Source organism: Amphiura filiformis, chromosome 1 (genome assembly GCF_039555335.1).
Source record: "Amphiura filiformis chromosome 1, Afil_fr2py, whole genome shotgun sequence".
Taxonomy (NCBI): Eukaryota; Metazoa; Echinodermata; class Ophiuroidea; order Amphilepidida; family Amphiuridae; genus Amphiura; species Amphiura filiformis.
Genome location: NC_092628.1, coordinates 9384056 through 9396062, shown reverse-complemented (window position 1 = coordinate 9396062; position 12007 = coordinate 9384056).

Sequence of the window (12007 nt, the reverse complement as noted above, 5' to 3'; positions counted from 1 at the left end):
TAAAATTAGAGATAGTGGACCTTATTTAAGATTAGTGATAACGAACCTTAGGTATAGCGAACCTTAATCGAAATTAGTGATAACGAACCTTAGAGATAGCGAACCTTCAATAAATTAGTGATAGCGGACCTTATTCAAAATTAGTGATAGCGAACCTTATTTTAAATTAGTGATAGCGAACCTTATTTAAAATTAGTGATATCGAACCTTAGAACTAGCGAACCTTATTCTAAATTAGTGATATCGAACCTTAGAAGTAGCGGACTTTTTTTAGGTATAGCGAACCTTTTTCTCTATTAGAGATAGCGGGATTCTGATCTCCATAGACTTTACACGTTAGTGATAGCGAACCTTAGAGATAGCGAACCTTAGAGATAGCGGACCTTAGAGATAGCGGGATGTCACCGTGCGCCGTTCAGCAGCAACTGGCCTAGTTGATGCGACCTGATTGTGATGATTCACCATTGCAGCGAAATTACAGCGCTTTGAGTCCTCTAAGATCTGGAGAAAGGCGCTTTATAAATCCGAAATTTATTTATTATTTATATGGCTGTTGGGTTGAACCAGCAAGTTGCAGATCCTCCTTTATTCAGTCATCTTAGGCTATTTAATAAAATGCACTAAATTTAATGCCCACGTGACACATGGGCGCCGCCATACCAAGACCACCAAATGATCAGTAAATGCGCTACAATGCTAAGAGATAGGAATTTTTCAGAAAAATATCATCAAATTTGCTGAAAATGTATAAGGCATCTTAATTACACAAAAGGTCACTTTTCCAGACTTCCTGTCTAGAAGCTGTAATGTCAGCGCCCGTTTGGCCATCCAGTTACAATTCAAACATTACTCTAACGTAGCCGGTACACATAACTTATTTGTATTATTTTAATATTGATTCAGCTACTATGGTGAAAAGTTGATTGACCTGTCTGTATTTACAACCCATAATGAGCGTATTTGGCGGCCATTTTGAAATTTTGAACAAATCATACGCGCAATAATAATTATTTATGAAATGGATATGGCCCTAGAGAAGTTGTAGGTCAAAATGTCACCAAATTCTCACATGGACAATATATCTTGAAAAAGTAAATTTTGTCCATCTTTCGTAGAGGTTGATTTTGGTAGACTTTGAGTGTTATAATATATATATCATAAGAGCAACGTTTTCTGAAATAAGAATCCATGTTGCAATTTGTTTGACCTTTGGAGGTTTTGTTTAAAATAAAATCATGTGCTTCGTGCTTGATAATAATTTTGCTAACAAATCAGGCATTGTGTTTATATTGACGGAGACTTCCTTTTAAACACTTGATTTTTGATCAATATAACCTGTACGTGTGTAAGTGTGCTTCTCCTCCGTGTATCAAGTTATTGCATATAGGCCAGTAAAAATCTGGCCCAAAACCTCCAAAGGTCAAACAAATTGCAACATGGATTCTTATTTCAGAAAATGTTGCTCTTATGTATCTATTTTTTAAATATGTGATTAATGCTTGATAATTACTTTTCTAAACTATAATAATGTACAATGTCGTGATTGCCATGTACTTCTTTTAAAAAATCACCCATGCAATTTGTGTTCTGAAACTATTAAAGTTTACGATTCTGAATAATTTTCAATAATTCTTCGTGGTTGGTATTTTGTCATTTCTAAGACTAAACGTGGACACTTTATCATAAGTAAATTTCAGTGGGAAGTTTATAAGCCAAAATAGGCGATTGTATTAATGATGCTTACACAGTACCAGCATTAATACAACACAATGTGTGTATATAGACAGAATGACGTCTAACATGTTGCTTGCTACAATAGCGTGTTAAGATGTCACAGTGTATTGCATTCGCAGCTGGTAAATTAATACGTCGCGAATCTACTTACTCACATTACCCAATTAACTTATATGTTCTTAGTATCGTTATAACATTGCTTATTTTTCGTCAACCTTCCATAAACAAGTAGGTTCTAAATAAAATAATAAGTAAATGAATTTTGGATTTATATAGCGGCTTTTAAGCGCTGTAATTTTGCTGCCATGGCGTATCATCACAATCAGATCGCATCAACTAGACTAGTTGCTGGCGAACCTGGCGCAAACCTACCCGCACTTAGATTGTAACAGTGCAGCTCCCCAAATTCCATTAAGGATGATTTTGATAACCAAACAACTAATCACCGATTTTTGAAAGCAGGGGGAAATCGGAGGTCCTGGAGAAAACCTGCGAGAGCGAGCATAGAATCGGGATAAACCAAGTGCACATACTGTCCTTGGGTACAAGTCCAACAAACTACACGAATTTGTGGAGAGGAATCAGGTAGGTGAATTTGTCTTTACACTGGGCTTAGAGAAACGAAAAAGGAGAGGAGACGAACGAAGAAGTCACTTGGTATCACTGTAAAGTGTGCTGAGGCTTGTGGATTATTATCCCCTGATATTTGAAACGTGGACCCCTCGCGTGCCAAGCACAAGATCACACCCACGCGATTCCGTGCGTATATATGATTTAACGAGATTGCGTCGGTTTATTGCCATTTGGTCTAATACCATTTCGTGTAATTCTCATTTAGTCTATATCCATTTCGTCTATCACCAGAAAGGCTAATTACCATTTAGTCTAATTATCATAATAGTCTAATGTCCATTTAGTCTAATACTGTTTGGTCCATTAACCATTTGGTCTAAGAACCATTCAGTCTAATAACCCCTTGATGCTGGCCATTTTGTTGGAGGGGACTTTATTGACCTATAAAGGCATTCGACACTGACAATCATGCCATTTTCTTCAAAAGCTTACACCTTTTGGAATTATGGGTCTGGAGCTGGATTTGTGTAAATCTTATTTTAGTGATAGAGAGCAGGCAACTAAGATTGGTAATACTATTTCCTCATTCAAATGTGTCAGCTTTGGTGTTCCTCAAAGTACAATTTTGGGCCCACTTCTATTTACGATGTATACCAATGATCTGCCTCGAACTGTGCCCAGTGATAGCAAAATTACGCTTTATGTTGACGACACTGTCGTTTGTCGCTCATCAAAAGATATAAATGAGATCAATGTGCATCTTAATGATGATCTTAAACGAATTACATCGTGGATGGAAGTGAACAAATTTACCTTAAAGGGCCGTACTTTTTTTGTACAAATTATTGTAATGCAAAGGTTGATGAGCTAATAGTGTTTACATGAATCGGGAACAACTTAAAATGTCAATCAATGCAAATACCTGGGAGTCATCCTCGACCAAAATCCAAAATGGAAGCACAAAGTAATCAAACTTTTCTAGCATATATGTTGTACAGAATCAGGGAATGGTTATTTGTCCATCTGTGTCTTTTAACTTATTAATTGCTGATTTTGTCCCAAAGTATATTCAAAACAGTTTTTACCTCTGTGAAAACCTGTCGTCGTCACAATACACGTGGTCTTTCTCATGGCAACATTGCACTTAATTTCAAACCAGAATTGAAGCTGGTAGACGCTCATTCATATTCAGAGGGGCTAAGGCCTGGCATTCACTTGATCCAAAACTGAAATCTCCTCTCCCGATTAGCACAGCCACTTTCAAGACAATATACTCTCAATTTTATGATTCTTAAATTGAAGTATTTAATTTAATTTGTTTCATGTTTTGACTTCATTTATTTGTTTTGCAAAACAAGATTTTTTGGTTGTATTTTTGTGCTATCATGCTAGGCCTTATTACTGTTTGTGCAATCAGTTTCCATATTGAATTATTTGTATTTGACATTAAATGAATTATTTAGTTTGTATTTGGTGCAATCCAAATTTTTGAACAATATTAATGTTTTATAGCTATGATGGTTCATAGGTCGATTTTTTGTAGTGTTTTATTTTTTAAGTACTTTAAATGCTTATTGGGTCCCCATATTTTGATCCTTTATTCCATATGTTTTACCCTATGTATGTAGTACAGGGGCTATTTTAACGTGCCTCCTGACACGTTCGTGCATTGAGATTAAAATTCTGTGCAGTGAGAATTAAAAATCCGTGCTTAAAATATTTCTATGCCATTTGAGTTTCATCCGGTCAAATGACCAGAGAGTTCTTACGCGAAATAAGATCGACTTGCAAATCCAGTATGTAAAAATGGTTTTAACAGTTTTCCAATACTTTTCTTTATTCAACCTCTAACCAAAATTGCCTTACAACGGCTCTGGTATTGTCAAAATTTACCGGCGTCACCAGAGGCGGATTTAAGGAAATGGCTAGCAAAGTAGCCAGGGTGGCTTCCAGAGAAGTGGATGATCCACGGTTTCAAGTATAGGGGGATCTAGGCTTAAAGGCGATGGATACTGCGGTGGTTTTTAGGGATAAATGAAGGAGGTCAAGTTCTGCCGTCTTGGAAAAATGTTCAGGGTACATTGATTACTTTTCGCCTTTTTGGACCAAATAAAAAACGGTGCGAAATGACAAAGGTGGAAGCTATAGCAAACATAACGATCGATCACACGTCACACCTGGTATATCACGTAGGCTATAATTCTACACAAAGGTAATGAGGCTTACAAAATGAAAATTCATCAACAAGTAAAAGTTTCACTAAAAGTAATGATCATAATGATTTTCAATTTCACATGAAACGATAATTTGAAAACCAAATTCACATTTTATAACAATCACCTGGTATGTTGCGACGCAATGTTAATGGGTCTTACGAAAAACATTCAACAAGTAAAATAATTGTTTTCACTTAAAGTAATAATCATGACAATGTATATTTTCAATTTCACATGAAACAATAATATTAAAAAACACATACAAATCATAATGATCATTATCTGGTATGTTGCGAAGCAAAGTTAATGGAGCTCACAAAAAGATATTTCAACAGTAAAATTTCCTGAAAGTAATAATCATGATCGTGTATATTTTCAATTTCAAATGAAACGATAATATGAAAGAACAGATTTTACAAATCTTAATGATCATCACCTGGTATAATGCGACACAAAGTTAATGAGGCTTGCAAAAGAAAAAAATTCAGATAGATAGCTGGGTTGTTATATATGTGGGGAAATATCTTATTTCTTTGCGTTACAAGCTGAAAACAACATTTACCATTGGACCCCTGTAAATGTTATTTACGCATGGGTGTCCAAAATATCTCGAGACTATGTTGAACGTTTATAACTCATATTCGGCAACCGAAAGCATGAAGGTGTCCTTGCACAGAAAAGCTCGTACAATTATTTTGGCAACCGAAAGCAGACATGAAGGTGTCCTTGCACAGAAAACCTCGTACAATTATTTGGGCAACCGAAAGCAGACATGAAGGTGTCTTTGCACAGAAAAGCTCGTACAATTATTTGGGCAACCGAAAGCAGACATGAAGGTGTCCTTGCACAGAAAAGCTCGTACAATTATTTTGGCAACCGACAGCAGACATGAAGGTGTCCTTGCACAGAAAAGCTCGTACAATTATTTTGGCAACCGACAGCAGACATGAAGGTGTCTTTGCACAGAAAAGCTCGTACAATTATTTGGGCAACTGAACGCAGGCATGAAGGTGTCCTTGCACAGAAAAGCTCGTACAATTATTTTGGCAACCGACATCAGACATGAAGGTGTCCTTGCACAGAAAAGCTCGTACAATTATTTTGGCAACCGAAAGCAGACATGAAGGTGTCCTTGCACAGAAAAGCTCGTACAATTATTTTGGCAACCGAAAGCAGACATGAAGGTGTCCTTGCACAGAAAACCTCGTACAATTATTTTGGCAACCGAAAGCAGACATGAAGGTGTCCTTGCACAGAAAAGCTCGTACAATTATTTTGGCAACCGAAAACAGACATGAAGGTGTCCATGCACAGAAAAGCTCGTACAATTATTTTGGCAATCGAAAGCAGACACGAAGGGGTCCGTGCACAGAAAAGCTCGTACAATTATTTTGGCAACCGAAAGCAGACATGAAGGTGTCCTTGCACAGAAAAGCTCGTACACTTATTTTGGCAACCGAAAGCAGACATGAAGGTGTCCTTGCACAGAAAAGCTCGTACAATTATTTTGGCAACCGACAGCAGACATGAAGGTGTCCTTGCACAGAAAAGCTCGTACAATTATTTTGGCAACCGAAAGCAGACATGAAGGTGTCCTTGCACAGAAAAGCTCGTACAATTATTTTGGCAACCGAAAGCAGACATGAAGGTGTCCTTGCACAGAAAACCTCGTACAATTATTTTGGCAACCGAAAGCAGACATGAAGGTGTCCTTGCACAGAAAAGCTCGTACAATTATTTTGGCAACCGAAAGCAGACATGAAGGTGTCCTTGCACAGAAAACCTCATACAATTATTTTGGCAACCGAAAGCAGACATGAAGGTGTCCTTGCACAGAAAAGCTCGTACAATTATTTGGGCAACCGAAAGCAGACATGAAGGTGTCCTTGCACAGAAAAGCTCGTACAATTATTTTGGCAACCGACAGCAGACATGAAGGTGTCCTTGCACAGAAAAGCTCGTACAATTATTTTGGCAACCGAAAGCAGACATGAAGGTGTCCTTGCACAGAAAAGCTCGTACAATTATTTTGGCAACCGACAGCAGACATGAAGGTGTCCTTGCACAGAAAAGCTCGTACAATTATTTTGGCAACCGACAGCAGACATGAAGGTGTCTTTGCACAGAAAAGCTCGTACAATTATTTTGGCAACTGAAAGCAGACATGAAGGTGTCCTTGCACAGAAAAGCTCGTACAATTATTTTGGCAACCGACAGCAGACATGAAGGTGTCCTTGCACAGAAAAGCTCGTACAATTATTTTGGCAACTGACAGCAGACATGAAGGTGTCCTTGCACAGAAAAGCTCGTACAATTATTTTGGCAACCAAAAGCAGACATGAAGGTGTCCTTGTACGGAAAAGTTCGTTCAATTATTTTGGCACCAAAGTTTTCGCGCGCTTCGCTCGACGACTTTACCTGTGCAGTCTCTTTAAAAAAGAAACCCAGTATATGTATATATGTATCCCACCGATAATACCGATAATATATAATGTGAGAAATTTGTTCAACACGATTCACAGGAGCAGATTTAGCTGTTTGGTCCATAACATTAAAATTTTACATTTGTTGCGCGCTTTGCCCAATGCGACAAAATTAACTACAATTACCAACGTGCAGTGAATTTTCCCTCCTAAAATAGCCCCTGATGTAGTAATAATGTTGGTAAAGTTGCATTGTAATTTGATTTATTTGGTAAGCATTAATATATAATTATCTACTAATTGATCAAATCCCAGATGACTGAAAGTATACACAGTGTTAAGCATTAATATTGTGTGTTTGAATGTATGTAGTATTTGAAAACCTTGATGATTATGTTATATAAATGTTGTATTGATCCCTGGGCCTCAAGGAAAAACAGATGATTAATTATGTTTTCAACTGACTGATCCCAGGTTAAAGAAGAAATAAAACAAACAAGCACACAAACAAATGGGGGTAGCTCTAGCTTACAATTGCAACTTTTTTACAGGTCACTTTTCAGGTCACTTTTCATGTACTTAGTCTTGATTCAAGCCGTATCTACCAGAAGCCACATGATGGGCGAAAAGTCAAAGATAAAAAAGGAAGGTTTCATTTCAAACTCTAATGGTGACCCGCAGGTCAAATTGCTAGAATTGTACATTAAACACAACTAAACAGACACAATGCAATTTGCAGGCAGCAGCTTAATCAGCGCCAATATTGCAACATTGAAACAAACAACTATACAAACATCCAATCCAACCCAACCCCATCCCCCAGTAGGCAATGAGGATAAAGTGCCTTGCCCAAGGACACAACAAGTTGGCACGAGCGGGGCTCGAACTCACAACCTATGGATTATGAGTCGGGCGCCTTATACACTCGGCCACACGTGCTCCCAAAAGATAGCTAAAGACCTCGGGTGAGCAGGTCGTCTTTCTTCCACGGTCAGATTGGGTAGATGGTGCGTGACTATACATTATTTTTGTTTTTGTTGATTGTAGATTGCATTGGGGCTGTACATAGATATACCAGAATAGGCTGTGATACTTCATCCGAGTCCGTTGCTGTATTTATTCAAGGATGACGTCAGAAGGAGATATATTTACTCGAGGGCAAAAGATTTTACGACTTTTAAGCAGTCTAGCTATTTTGACTTACGGGAGAATGTTGCTTCCAATTGCACCTTACGTAACCGAGTGGAGCTGGGCATATTATGAACACAAAGATGACAACATCACAATTAATAATACCGATGTCAGGGAACTACCACTAATGTCGTCCAAGATGGTGATAATATCGGTCGTATATCCGATTACCGAAATACTAATAGCACCAATTGCCGGCAATATCGGTGATCGCTTAGGCTATGATTTTGCGGTTGTCGTCGGACTTATCGCTGCGCTTATATTGACTGTCCTGTTATCATTCAAATGTACTTTCTGGGCGTTGTTAATAGCTAGATGTGTCCAAGGGGTATCTCTTGCTTTTTTACTTCCGGTAGGTATGGCTAGGATCATCCAACTTTATCCAATAGAGCATAAGCATCACAAAATGATCATAGCATTAGCGATGTGTCCTATCGTATTTTCAATCCTGGAAAGTTCTATTGCCGGGTTTGTTATCAAACATTTTGGTGTTTATGCTTGGTTCATTGCAATGATCCCTATCGGTATTCTTCTCCTAGTTGCAGTTTTGTTACAATTTCATTTACACACTAACGATCATAAATTGGAAAAAGAACATTTATGTAAATCTGTAACTTTACAGGTATCTATTTTCGAGATAGTAACTGATTATCAAATGATAATCGCTACCGGTAGCCTCGCTATATCATTTTTGACTAGAGTTTCTTTTGAACCAGCTATAGGTTTATGGATTACTAAGAATTTTAATGCTGGTCCTGAGATAGTTGGTTTAATATGGGGTACTGGAGGAATAGTCCTTATTCCCGCGTACATGATCGGCTCTCGGTTTGCGCAAAGTTATCCAGGATCGGTATGGTTATACGGAATGATCCATCTAGTTCTATGTGTCATACCCACAACATGCCTGCCATATTCACCTACTACATGGCTGGTTGGAATACAGGTAACCATATACCTATACTGTGCTTCTTCAGCTCGCTACGCAATTACGACACTGCTACCTATTATCGCGGAGACAAAGTTCCATAATGCATATGGACGAGTAATGGCTATAGCGAACTTTGGATCCACATTGCCCTACATTATTGGACCACTTGGTGCCGTGCCCCTGTTTAATCATATTGGATTTAAGTACACCAGTATGTGTATTGGGGCGTGCTACATTTTGTATCCAGCGTTACTGATTTTCTTAAAAAATATCTAGTTTGGCAAGCTTTGATTTAATTAACTTATTTCTACATGCATATATCATACGGCCTATTGCACACAAGAATACGGTTTGTGTACAGTACGATTTTACTATGGCAAATTTGACTTCAATGCTTCTTCTGAAGTAAACTTTTTACAGCGGGTATATACCCTTAATTACTACAGTACCAAATACGTAAATGTATTTGGTACTTTAGTAATTAAGGGTATATACCCACTGTTTCTAATGCAGCAAGAAACAAATCTTTTGACAACTTTAGACCCTCGTCCTTCAATAAAAAATATACTACTGTGTTGATATTGAAATCATGTAACAAAGTTTTTTGGTGTCAATAATTATAAGCGTTTACATAAGTATGTTTGAAATATGATAAATATAAACAGGAACCATTCAACAGAGGTTGAAATCCAAGCCGCGGATGGCGGCTTACTGGAGACTTAAAAGTCTTCAAGTACTTGGGGTCGTAGGTTAGGAGTACTGAAGAAGACATCAAAAGAAAGACATGGCATGGAAAGCTTAATAATATTTGGAAATCTTGCTTACCCAGACACCTCAAAATACACCTGTTCCAAACCACTGTAGAAAGCGTCCTGCTGCATGATTGTGAAACCTGGACCATCACCATTCAACTGTATGGTTGTGAAACCTGGACCATCACCGGTAAAATTGGGTGCTATAATAAAATGTTACGATCAGCACTTAATGTGAGCTGGAAAATACAGTACGAGACCAGTGGCAATGTATGGTGACCAAATCTTTGGGAGAAAACGTGTCGGGCATTTTTTGTTAGAGGTCAATTAAGGGTAGACGAGGTATTGTTGGTCGAAGCAACCTAAAAATTGATTTTCATTATCTAGATCAATATATTATTGGAAAATAACACCTTGATGTTTTGTAAAAGTTCATTCTACAAATCGTATACTCTGAAAACTTGCTTATTTTATTGTTGTTAATCGAGTTATGTACGTTTTACAAAAGTGTTGTTGTTTCAGCCCTCTTTACAACGTAACTCAAGAACCGCAATACCTATAAAAGTATATCTGTGATATTTTAATTCTTCTACACACTCGCTATGAATTGAGCAATGCTGTTTTTGCCAAAGGTCACTACCATTCGTAAGATGCTATGAACTACCAAATCACAACAGTTTAAAATAATTAATAACCTTAAGGTCCAACAGGGGTCAAAATTATAAAATATCCTAATTCTTAAAAAAAAAAACTACTCATCTGGTCGTGAGGAATCCAAAAATGTATAGTTCACTATATCTGCGATCTTTAGTTACGACGCTATGGGCAGAAATGTGACCAAGGTCAACGCACTTTCGGCTGGGTGCAATTTTAGGAATACGGTTAACATTGTCCAATTTCCATGATTAAGGGTGTCTATTCATGTTTTCTGGCATGTCAAATTGAATTGAACAGCTTAAAAATCCAAATGACCGCCTTGACCTTGAAAGTGAACGAGTCAGTTTACTGTGTGTTTGAATGCAAAATCATCATCCCCCACTTTTCTCAAAAAAAAAGTTGCGATTTTTATACCACCGGAAATCCCTGGCCACATAATGTTTATGTACAAAAAATTTCTTGCAGATTATTCGTTGAACAAAAACATTGAGAATTTTGAATTACGTTCTGGTACACCAGATGAAATTACAACAAATCGTCTATAGAACAGTATAACACACATAATCATGCATAACTCGCAAAACGCACAATCAGAATCAACTGAAGTTTTAAGTAGGAATAAGCTTTTCGTGGAGATCTACTGAAAAATGTCATAAAAATAGGATGTTAGGATCACGAAATACCCCTTTAAACGAACTATTTATCAAGTAACATTTGGCAGGTGTTAATGTTAAGACTATGTACACAATTATTGGTCACTATGAGGGCTCATGATGCACCCTAATATCTACCCCCAAAACCAGCAGCTATTTTGAAATTTCAAGGTCAAGGCGGCCATTTGTATATTTTTCGGTTGTTCATTTGAATTTTCCATTTCAGAAAACATGTAGGCCCTAACTAACTAGGCACCACATTATTGAAATTGGACAATCTTAACCGTATTATATAGTAAAATTGCACCGAGCCGAAAGTGTGTTGACCATTGTCACATTTTTGATAGGGCAAACTATACATTTTTGATTCCTTATGACCAGCTGAGTAATGTGGTATATTCTTTAAAAGAATTCTGGTACTTTATAATTTTGACCCTGTTTGACCTTAATTGACCCCTACCAAAAATGCCCAACACTTTGAAGAGGGCAGCCCAAGCCAAATTTGTTCAATATTTTTCAGGCATGTTAAAAACACTTTCAAACCTTTTCTCCCAAAGATTTGGTCACCATACATTGCCACTGGTCTCGTACTGTATTTTGACAAAGACGATGGGTTAAGTGGGACACTTAAGGATATTATTGGATATTAAACTTATGTAAATGAATAAAGCTTGGATTCCAGTATAATCCTAGGACAATGTCTGGTGTTAGTTTTGGGGCGATACTCCAATTCAGTATAGAAGGGCGGCCGATTATGCAATAACTGTCCCACTTACCCCACCACTTTGGGATAAGTGGGACACATGTTTAGGTAGGGGTAAATTGGACACATATATTCATGATATTACAGTCATGGACAAAAGTTTGGAATATTTTTATT